This window comes from Cardiocondyla obscurior, linkage group LG09 (assembly GCF_019399895.1).
Source record: "Cardiocondyla obscurior isolate alpha-2009 linkage group LG09, Cobs3.1, whole genome shotgun sequence".
Taxonomy (NCBI): Eukaryota; Metazoa; Arthropoda; class Insecta; order Hymenoptera; family Formicidae; genus Cardiocondyla; species Cardiocondyla obscurior.
In genome coordinates this window covers 1,904,587-1,915,209 of record NC_091872.1, presented here as the reverse complement: position 1 = coordinate 1,915,209, position 10,623 = coordinate 1,904,587, and the positions used below count along the sequence as shown (strand labels likewise).

General features: G+C 41.2%; 1 long non-coding RNA gene across 3 annotated transcripts; it reads right to left on the bottom strand.

The window, feature by feature from the left end:
- Nucleotides 1–3,408: 3,408 nt before the first annotated feature.
- Nucleotides 3,409–5,188, bottom strand: LOC139105368 (uncharacterized). 3 transcript variants are annotated; one of them, XR_011546177.1, is made up of 4 exons: nt 4,579–5,188; nt 4,108–4,487; nt 3,875–4,007; nt 3,409–3,780 (listed from the first exon to the last, which is right to left on the bottom strand). It is a non-coding gene; the product is annotated as an uncharacterized lncRNA (long non-coding RNA). The 3 variants fall into 3 exon arrangements; XR_011546178.1 differs by having other exon boundaries at nt 4,108–4,165; nt 4,285–5,187; XR_011546176.1 differs by having other exon boundaries at nt 4,108–5,183.
- Nucleotides 5,189–10,623: the final 5,435 nt, after the last annotated feature.

Sequence of the window (10,623 nt, the reverse complement as noted above, 5' to 3'; positions counted from 1 at the left end):
GTCAATTTCATTATTCCGTTTTCATAAAACGTTTGAGGTTTATCGGCAAAAAACCAATTCAAGTGTTTTTTCACATCCTCTTCATTTTTAAAATTTTTCCCGTTGAGAGAGTTCTGCAACGACCGGAATAGGTGGTAGTCAGAAGGAGCTAGATCCGGTGAATATGCAGGATGAGGCAGAACATCCCAGCCAAGGCTCAGTAGTTTATTCCGCGTTATCAAAGATATATGAGGTCTGGCGTTATCGTGGTGGAAGACAACACCTTTTCGGTTGACTAATTCTGGACGTTTTTCTTTAAGTGCTTGGTCCAATTTAGTCAATTACGAACAATACGTTGTTGAATTAATTGTTTGGGTCGATGGTAACAGTTTGAAATAGATGCCTTTGAAATCCCACTATACAGAAAGCATAATCTTTTTTGAATGCAATCCTCTCTTCGAAGTGGTTTGTGGTGGCTCTGTGTTATGCCCCCATGATCTTTTCCGCGTAACGTTTTCGTATACAACCCATTTTTCATCTTCCGTTATCAACCGTTTTAAAAATGGATCGTTTTCCTGACGCTTTCGGAGCAAATCACAGATTGATATGCGAGCGGTCAAACTGGCTTCCGTTAACTGATGCGGCACCCACATATTGAGCCGAGAAATGTATCCCAGTTGACGCAAATGGTTTTCAACACTTGTGTGGGATATATTAAGTGTTGTCGCAATTTCTCGAACCTACTGAGATGGATTTTGATCCACAATATCCTTTACAGATTTTGATTCAATCTCAGTCGGGCGACGGGAGCGGGGCGCATCGTTGATATCAAAATTTCCAGAACGGAACTTGGCGAACCACTTCTGACACACTCGTTCTGTCAAACAACTTTCTCCATACACACGGCATATCTTTTTATGAGCCTCTGCAGCTCGTTTGCCTTTTTTAAAATAATACAGCAAAATATGCCGAAAATGAATGTTATTATCCGCCATGTTTAATAATTTGTGGCACACACAATATTAACGTTAGACAAACGACGCTTTTCAAGAAGGTTATGTAAACCATGTACTTGCACAAGCACCCTGAAGTTGCGCGATAACGTCGAAAAAAAAAAAAGTGAATTAAAATGAAGTTGCACCGAAATAAAAACCGAACGAACTTATTTGCCAACCCAACCTCTTATTTTCCCTTTTCCTCGTTGTGATTGGGGAGAGAGAGAGGAGCAATGTTTATTGACCAATCGTATTGTTTAATTAATCAGCTGGTTAATTAAAAAATACGATTGGTCAATAAACACTGCTCCTCCCCCCTCCCTAATCACAACAAGGAAAAAAAAAATAAGAGGTATATAAGGACCACCAAACCACAAGCAAGCTCAGTATCGGGGCTTCTGCCCTGATGATGCAAACTGCAATGTTTGCAAAACGTGGGCACAACGCTGTCTCTCAACGCGGCTCTTATCCGGAAACCTCCATTGCTACAGAAGTCAATGGCCGCGAAAGCCTAAAAACTAGAATCAAGAACCTCCACGGAGAGGCTATTCTAGGGTCGGTAATTGGTACGGAAAAAGCGTAGCGTACGGTTAGAACGGATAGCGCGGAGAAAACAGGGCGTTCGGAAAGAGCGGTGTAACGTAAAACTGCATTATCTCGCGGTCTCGGTGTCGGATTACTGACCTCATTATGTACCGACTCGCGAAAATTTGGCGGTACCGACACCGTAATAAGCTATTGCGTTGGCGCGGTTGGCCTGGTAACGGGCCCGTTTGCGAGTCTCGTGGCAGTCGCACGGAGACCGAAGTGCCGAATTCCGCCCGACGGGACCGACGACGACGAAGAGGGTGCAAAAGCTGCCGCCGACAGGGAAGACTTCCCATCGAGGTTCCGCCCGCGAGGTAAGGCTGACGTGGTTTCTCCAGCTGAGTTCAGCATTAATTTTCCGCCCGGCGGGACTGACGACGACGTGCGAGAGCGGCCAGCGAGCTGCTGTACACGCGGTTTTCACGTGCCGTACCGTGAGTGCCCGTTTCGTGGCAAAGGGCCATGAGTCGCCCTGGTATCGTAAAAGTACTTGTATTTTAACAAACAGGTTCCGACCAGGGGCTGGCAAGTATCGGCCGTGGAAATTTTGAGGAAAGCGGCAAGGAGCTGCTGACCACTCGTTGATCACGTGACTGGCACGGGCTGCCGGCACGAGCACAGCGTCGGAACGGGTTTGATGACGGCGACGACGGATACCGCCGCGCCGTGGGACCATATCGGACTTCTTGGTGCGTTCAGCCACCGAAGAAAAAATCTACGATCGGCGGAGTGCCGTGTACATCACGTCGTGGGACGTCGAGTCGCAGCCATCACGAGAAGACGGCGTGCGGCGAGTATTTACGATCGCGTAGCGTGGAGTCCCGGGGTAAAAAGGAGGTTTCAAACGGCAATTCGCGTGTGCCGCAACACGTTCCGTGTGCGTGTACGGAAGATTCCGAAATCGTTCCTTTCTCGTTAGCGTACCGCGAAGTACCCCTTATATCGCCGTATGTCGACAGCTCATACTTTCTTGCGTTCCGTTTTTGCGTTACGTTTATTTTCTTGCGTTCTGTTTTGCGTTACGTTTATTTCCTTGCTTCCGTTATTTGCGTTACGTTGACTTTATTGCGTTCCGTTTACTTTTTTTGCGTTCCGGTTACTTTTCCTAGCGTCCCGTTTATTTTTCCGCGTTCCGTATTTTGCGCCCATAGCTTGCGCTCAGAAATTTCGTGTCCGTATTTTGCGTAGTGATAGGCATTGCGAGCCATCACGTATTGTATTGTTGCGTATAGCGTCGCACCGTGACCTGTCGGGCAGCTGCGGCTGTGGTCTGATACCTTTTTTCTTTTCGTTTTTGAACCGATTACTTTGTGCTAAATTGTAGCCGGTGTAAATATTTTCTTTGGTTTCGACTGGTAATTAATTTTCTTTTATTGTTGCGTTTATGGTATAAGTCGCGGGTTTATCCCCGACGTCGGTAACATCCGATGTTCAATTTCTCCATTTGTAAAATACGTTTTGATTACGAAATATATATTTTTTTTGTTACGAGAAAATGAATTTAGCACAACGGATTAAACAGGGAGAATAGCGCGGAGAAAACAGGGCGTGCCGAGAGAACGGATAACGCGGAAAGAATGGAGCATACGGATAGAACGGATAGCGCGGAGAATACAGGGCGTACAGAGAGAACGGATAGTGCGAAAAAAGCGGAGCGTACGGATAGAACGGATAGCGCGGAGAAAACAGGGCGTTCGAAGAGAACGAACAGCGTGAAAAGAACGGAGCGTGCGGAAAGAACGGAGCGTGCAGAAAGATCGGATAGCGTGGAGAGAACAGGGCGTTCAAAGAGAACGGATAACGCGGAGAAAACAAGGCGTTCGGAGAGAACGAACAGCGTGAAAAGAACGGAGCGTGCGGAAAGAACGGAGCGTGCAGAAAAATCGGATAGCGTAGAGAGAACGGAACGTGAGGAGAGAACGGATAGCACGGAGAAAACAGGGCGTGCGGAGTGAACGGATAGCGCGGAAAGAACGGAGCGTACGGATAGAACGGATAGCACGGAGAAAACATGCCGTGCGGAGAGAACGGATAACGTGGAGAAAACAGGGCATGCTGAGAGATTGAATAGCGCGGAAAAAACGGAGCAAAGAAAGAAAGCGAAAGGAGCAAAGAAAGTAGAGGATACAAAAAGAGAAAAAGCAGAGAGAGAAAGCTGAGAAGGCCAAAGATTTGTCACATCAACTTTATGCGGTCTTTTATTTTGTGGCCTTTTAATCTGTAACAGAAAACATAACATATATTAGTAAGAGAAGATTTCATAAAAATTATTAGATGAATGTTTATTAAATATTATGAATTTAAAAAATTACTTTTGTTCATTGTACTTTGCAGCCTACTGTTTGCTTTTTGACCCTGGAATGTATTAGATTTTTTTTGCTTTGTCATTTTCTTGTTGCATCTTAAATATAGATTTTTCCAAATTGATCTTGAACTTTTTTAATCCTGTAAATTAGTCTTTTATAATTGATACTGCAAAATCATTTAAATTCAATTTAAATACACATTTTTCTTCTATGTAAAGAAACTCATCCTTAGATCTTACTCTTAACACTATTACTCGTTGACCCATAACATTCAACTAGAAGCATCCTCTTATTCACCTGTGTGTGTAGCATTAATTGAAATACAGATAAAATAGGTTTATTATCAATAAATGAAAAATAGTTCTTATAGACTATAATAATTAAATTTAATTATTTAAATTTGTATGCATATTTACTCTTCAATTTCTCAATTTGACTAAGTGCTTTGTCAATGTATTTCTGTGCTTTATCCATGTAACCTACTTGCATTGAATGCATAACAGTTACTAGATCAGAGCAACTCAGATTTGTAGTTTCCAGCTTCTCAATCTTTTTAATCAACTCCCAATTTCCAATTTGCATTTTACACAGTTCTTGAACATTGTCAAACTCTGAAATACTGTCACTTGCATCTCAATTAAAAGAAATACAAATACGAATAACTGCCACTAAAATACTTATTACCAACTTACTTAATGGGTTATACTTACCTTAACAAGTAACAGGTCACACTTGCCTTAATTAACGGATCACTGCGGATCACTAACCTCACACGTCAATCATCAACAGAGTCGATAATATTATCAAACAGTCGATAAATCAATCCGCACCATCTAGTGATGCAAAAACGAAAGGGACATTTTTTGAGACGTAAAAATGACGACGGAGAATCTTAAAAATTTTACTCTTATAACCAAAATTAATATCGCGATATCTTTATTTATAGACAACGCAGCGAAATAATAAAAGCACTTTTATTATATAAGTCGACCCTAATCTATACAATAAGCCTATTTAGAAAGCGATTGGTTGAGCCGTTATTGAGATCCGGTAATCTACGGATTTCTCAAAACGTCGTCTCGCGTAATAGAGGAACGGCAATGCCTCGCTGCTGCGCCTATACTTGGCGCGAGGCACCATCGTGCTTTTTAATAAAACTTAAATATATAGTGTACAAATCTGATAAGAGCTCTATTTTCAATACTAATTACTGGGACATAACAAAACCGTTGTTTATAGATACAGATTTAATAATAAACATGAAGACCTTCGCCCCCTAATTATAATCAATTTGATACAATAATTAAAGAATTTATAAATAAATATATGTTAGATATAGAAGCTTTTATCGCATATACAGATGGTTCAAAGAATGAAAAAAATATATCCTCTGGTAGCCTTTCTATATAGAATCTAAGGAGACAGGTTTTTATATAAGTATTAATAAGTGTTACGTCAAAAGGATTATATTTTTATTAAATGGTTATTTAAAGGAAATCTTCGGGAAAAGTATTCGTGGGTAAGATAAGGAGATGACGTACCACCGAATTTTGCGTGAGTTTCGAGATTCGAATCCACGCTATTTTACGCGCAGATTAAGTATTCTAAAATTTCGGATTCAGATTGAGCGCGTAAGTGGTTCCCTTTTAGAGAAAGGAAGTGAATCCTTATTCTCTGGGATAGAACCAGGCGTGATTATTCGCTTATGGAGGATAATTAGGGTAATTATAAAATAATTAACTTAGAATTTCAAAAACACAAATTTAACAAATTTAATACTAAACATGATGTTTGAAATTTACAAAAAGAAAATTGATCGTTAGAGCAGGCAGAATTAACAATTTTTATTATTTAGTTGTTTCGTTTGAAATATAAAAATAAAGTTAATGTCCTAGTAAGAGAACGGTTGTAATCTGATAAATAAGTATAAGTTTAACATTGCAAAGAACGAGAGTGTTTCATCATCTGTGAAATTTTATTTAATTCGCTGACTCTCCATTAGCATTCGCGATCCGTCCGCGTTCTTCGCTTATGCTTTGTTATTTTTGTCAGTCGCCGAATACCGCTTCTAGTTTACATCGACAGGTTCAATACGTTAGAGTCGGATTAATCCGGTTCTCACTAGTTATCTCGTCACCTGTTTGTTTTGTATTTTCGATGTTTCCGATGATCGAGGGCCGATTCTGCCGAAACGCGGGCAGTTTCGCTCGAACTTCGATACTAATAAGAAAGAAGTTCTCACGTAGTCACCGTACGGTTCACTCGTCGCATATTCTCTCTCGGCCGCGAGCATTGGACCGTTCCGTCTCTATCTGAATACTCCGCGATCTTTCATTAAATTTTCTTATCAGGTTTTCCTTTCGCTTTATTTCTTTTTTGTTACACGAACAATCGCGGAGCAAGGTGTCGCGATCGCGCAATTTGTCGGCCCGCGTTCAAGATATCCGCCGAGAAGATTTCCGACGATCGGGCGGGAAAGCAACCGCTCTCGAAGATTTCCGTCGGGAAGGCCGAGCTCAGAAGATCTCCGTCCGTTACCACCGCCAACCTTGCTCGCGTGATTTCCTACTTCTACATTGTATAGTTTTTTTTGTATCATTTTTTTTTTTGTAAATATAATTTTTTTGCTCTTTGTTAATTGTGACCATAAGAATTTCGCCTTTCTTTGTATTGTCGACCTCAAGTCAAAGCACCGTGCCGAGCTCATTGCTGAGCTGTTTGCTCACACACAAAGAAATCGGAAGTGTGCATTTCCGCTGAAACGTGCACAGAGAGTATTTACAAAATGTGTGTGTGTGTGTGTGTGAGTGTGTGTATATGTATAAACGTCTTTATCCAACGTGATCTCTTCGATCTCTACCACCCTCACTGTGGATCTCGGGAAGACCAAGTCGATTAGTCGCATCGGGGCCAGGAAAGGAAATTCCACCCCGGGATAGTATATAAAAAAATGAAAATCAGGAGCAGAACGAGCTGCTTGTCTCCTGATTTCTTCCGGTTCAAAATGGTCGGGGCCGATGGAGAAGGCCCTTTCCGAAACAGGATCTGTCCACGGAGTACAGGCCCTGCGTAGAAGCTCCAGGAGAGGGTCTCTAACCTCTCTTGGTTCCGGATGCTCCTCGAGAACCTCAATGCTCGGGACGGGAGATGGAGGTTGATCGAGGAAGTCTACTTCTGGGAGAGAGATGGATTCATCTTCGCCCAGAGAGTCGGTTTCCTCAGGTGCGAACGGAAAAGGAGGCGGTGGGAGAGGAGAGGAACAGGCGGCAGGCTCACCTCCGGGAAACCGTGGTTCGGAGATGAGGGATGAATTCGGAGTATAAGATGGAGTCGTGGGGCGGAATTGTTTCGATCCCGGCTCCGTGGACTGGTTTGAGAGATTTAGTTCGCCGGCCGATGTTTCGAGCTGGATGTTAGGAATTTCTTCGGGCAGGTCATATTCGAATAACGGTTCCGGTTCTCCGAGGATTGGCGACGGTGGCGGAGGGCCTGGACGCGGAGACCACGGTCTCTCTTCGTTGCGCGCAGGTAACACAAACACCTCCTCGCTTGGCGTCGCCGCGAGCAAATATCGAATAAAGAAACGGCCGACCAACTCCCTCAAATTCCGTATCTGTTTATTCCTTCTCGCCCGGCTCTTCTTAATCGATTTCTTATTATTGGATTTTACTAGAATTTATAATTTAATTTTAATTTTATTCAAACAGAATTTACAAGATTAACAAAGAAAGGGGCGAAGGTGACTCGTCACCGACGATTTCCAAAGCCTTTAACTCGTCCATGAATGAATCTCCGTGGTTCATTTCTGGCGAGAATCGCTTGCCGATTCTTTAGCCGTGGATAGTCGCCAAACTTCCAGCAATATTTCACGGCGCGAACTACCGTAAATTGCTGGTTATTTGACAGCGTATCCTAGCCGATATTCGGAAGCAGTCATTCTCACACATTCGATTTACCACAGAAACAAACGGACAGAATCAAAACTTCGGAACTCCAACTTGGACATTCCCTTCTCTCTTTGATTGATATAAAAGAACAATTGATTTAAACAATACATTTAGTGGAATCAATTTTCGCGACAATACATAATGAAACGTTGAGACTTACTTTCAGGAGATCTTCTCGATGCTTCTTCCGCAATCTTGCACTGAGTAACACTCACGTTAGTCTTAGAAAAACTTATGCGGCTGTAGCTGGGATGCAAGAGAGCGTGCTCCGCCAAAACACAAGATTTTATAAGCTCGGAAAAGGGGAAGATTATTCCCGAATTTTCACTTTTTTGAAATTCTAATCTTTCATTTGCGGAGCTTGTTCCTCCACTTTTCCTATCTTAAAATTATTGGGCATTCGCACCCCATCCCTTCTCTATTTCTTAAACTTCTAAGTTTTCGCCCTTAGTTTCTAGATTTTGGTGAGGAGTTCCCGAGATCCATTGGTTTGTAGGAATAAGATGTTTACGAAATACCCCCGCTTTAAGGAGTTATCCCTTCCGAGCCTTTCAGAATTTTATTATCATTTTTAAAGAGAGATGGTGGGGAAACTTCTACCATCCGTACGACGCATTGTTACCTGACTTTATTGCCTTTGTCTGCACCACATACTCCGGTAATTACGGGCCTCACGCGCCCTTGGTTTTTCTAAAGCTCAGGATCTATGCGCAATTACAATTTTAAGAAAAAGTTATTTTTTCTTTTCCTATGATGGACAAGTTATCAGAGTTGAAATATTTATGAGCCCCTTAGGTTTTGATTTTTTGTATTATGTCTAGACAAATTCTTTGTCTGACTTTCGTTGGCGCCCGTTTACAATTTGTTGCATGTTTTTTATGCTTTCCCGCAACAACTTGTCCCGAAATATGTTAGTGTTTTATGAATTGTCTTTCTGAAAGATTCTAAAGTTTTCTTTTGTATTGCATTGGACTACGATCTACCTCCCCCCTTAACTAAATTTTCTAATATATGTCGAAAAAGAGAGACGCAGGGTCGGAGACGTAACACCCCCCGACTTAGACAAATGTTGGGGGTTTTAATGCACAACATTTGCATAGAAATAAAGATTTCTCTTTTTTCGTAACTCCATACCTAGTTTTAGGAACTTACATTTTTATTTTCTTTTTAGGCTACTATTTTATATTTTTTTTTTATTTTTAGTTTGTTCTATTCTCAGTAACTATATATATATATATATATATATATATATATACGTTTATATATCTTTTTAACGAAGTTAAGAAAAATTTTGATAATATTTTCTACGTTGACAATAAGTGATTGCAAGCCAGAATTTGTTTTTACTTTCCCTTCGATCCTAGAACGAATTGATTTTGATGCGACACGGGAGGCTTCCTTTTAATAATTAAATTTCCATCAGTCAAGTCTGATTTTTATAGCCTAGGACTGTTCTTGACCTTGTCACATTTGAAATAAAACAATGCAACGTTTTCTCGTTTACCATTATGTGTATGTTTTCTTTCAACACCACACTCAAATTTGGGGTCTATTAAACATTTAGATGAATGGTCTCCTGACCGCTCATTCATGGTTTTACTGCACGCTTTTCCTACTGACGCGTGGTCTTCTCCCCACCACTCCTCTTTGAGTGGAGTTACCGATTTCTCTTTTTCCCTTTCTGCAATCCCTTATTAGTGTCCTACGCTACTAGAAGTTAGATTTTTTTTTTTTCCTTTATGTATATATTTTTTTTCTTTTTTTTTATATACACGCTTATACAGGGTGTCCGAAATATTATTAGCAATATTAAAACTGTGGGTAAAGAATCAGATTTGGAGACAAAAAGTCCTTTACGAATTTATGAAATTCGTAACCATTATTGAAAAAAAAATTAATTTGTCTAGCGCAAGAGCGACAAAAAAGCTGCGCGTGAGTGAGCGCGACAGGCGAATGGTTAGGAATGGTGCCGTCGCCTGTCGCGTTCACTCACGCGTGGCTTCCTTGTCGCTCTTGCGCTAGACAAATTAATTATTTTTTCAATAATGGTTACGAATTTTACAAATTCGTAAAAAACTTTTCGTCTCCAAATCTGATTTTCTACCTACAGTTTTAATATTGCTAATAATATTTCGGACACCCTGTATATATATACAGGGTGTCCCAGATCAGTGGACTGACCCGAAAATTTTAGGTAGAACTCGCCGAAATAAAACGAAAAGTCCTTTACGGTTTTTAAAAATTCGTAGTAGTTTTCGAGAAAAAAATTAATTGATTTACACGTGAGAGCGACAAGGAAGCGCGGGACTGAGCGAGAGCGCAATAGACAGCGGGCGGAGTCAACGAGCGGCGAGCGAGACGAGTAGACAACGTACGAGCGACACGAGGCGACAACATGAGCGAAGTGAAGCGATTACGCGCGTGCAAGACTAGCGAAATGAAATTATTACGCGCGAGTACGATCAATTTCAGCATTATTTTTTATTAATTTTTAATACGGAAACGCTATCGTTTCCATACAACCTTGTAATGAGGTAGACAGCTCAGTGCGTTTTTTTAATCTATGCTTTAACATGCCCCCAAATTAAATAATGTAGCATGTTCAGATACGGAGAACGTGCTGGTCGTGCGACGGCCCCCCTCACTCTATCCACCTATCGGGGAACATATCATTTAGTAATACGTTTTGCGCGCGACGCGAGAATTACGGAGGAGCAAAATTCCGTTTGTTGGAAGATCATTTTTTGTCTCAAGTTTAACGGTAATTCTTCCAAAAGTTCCGGCAAATCATTAATTAAAAATTGTGTG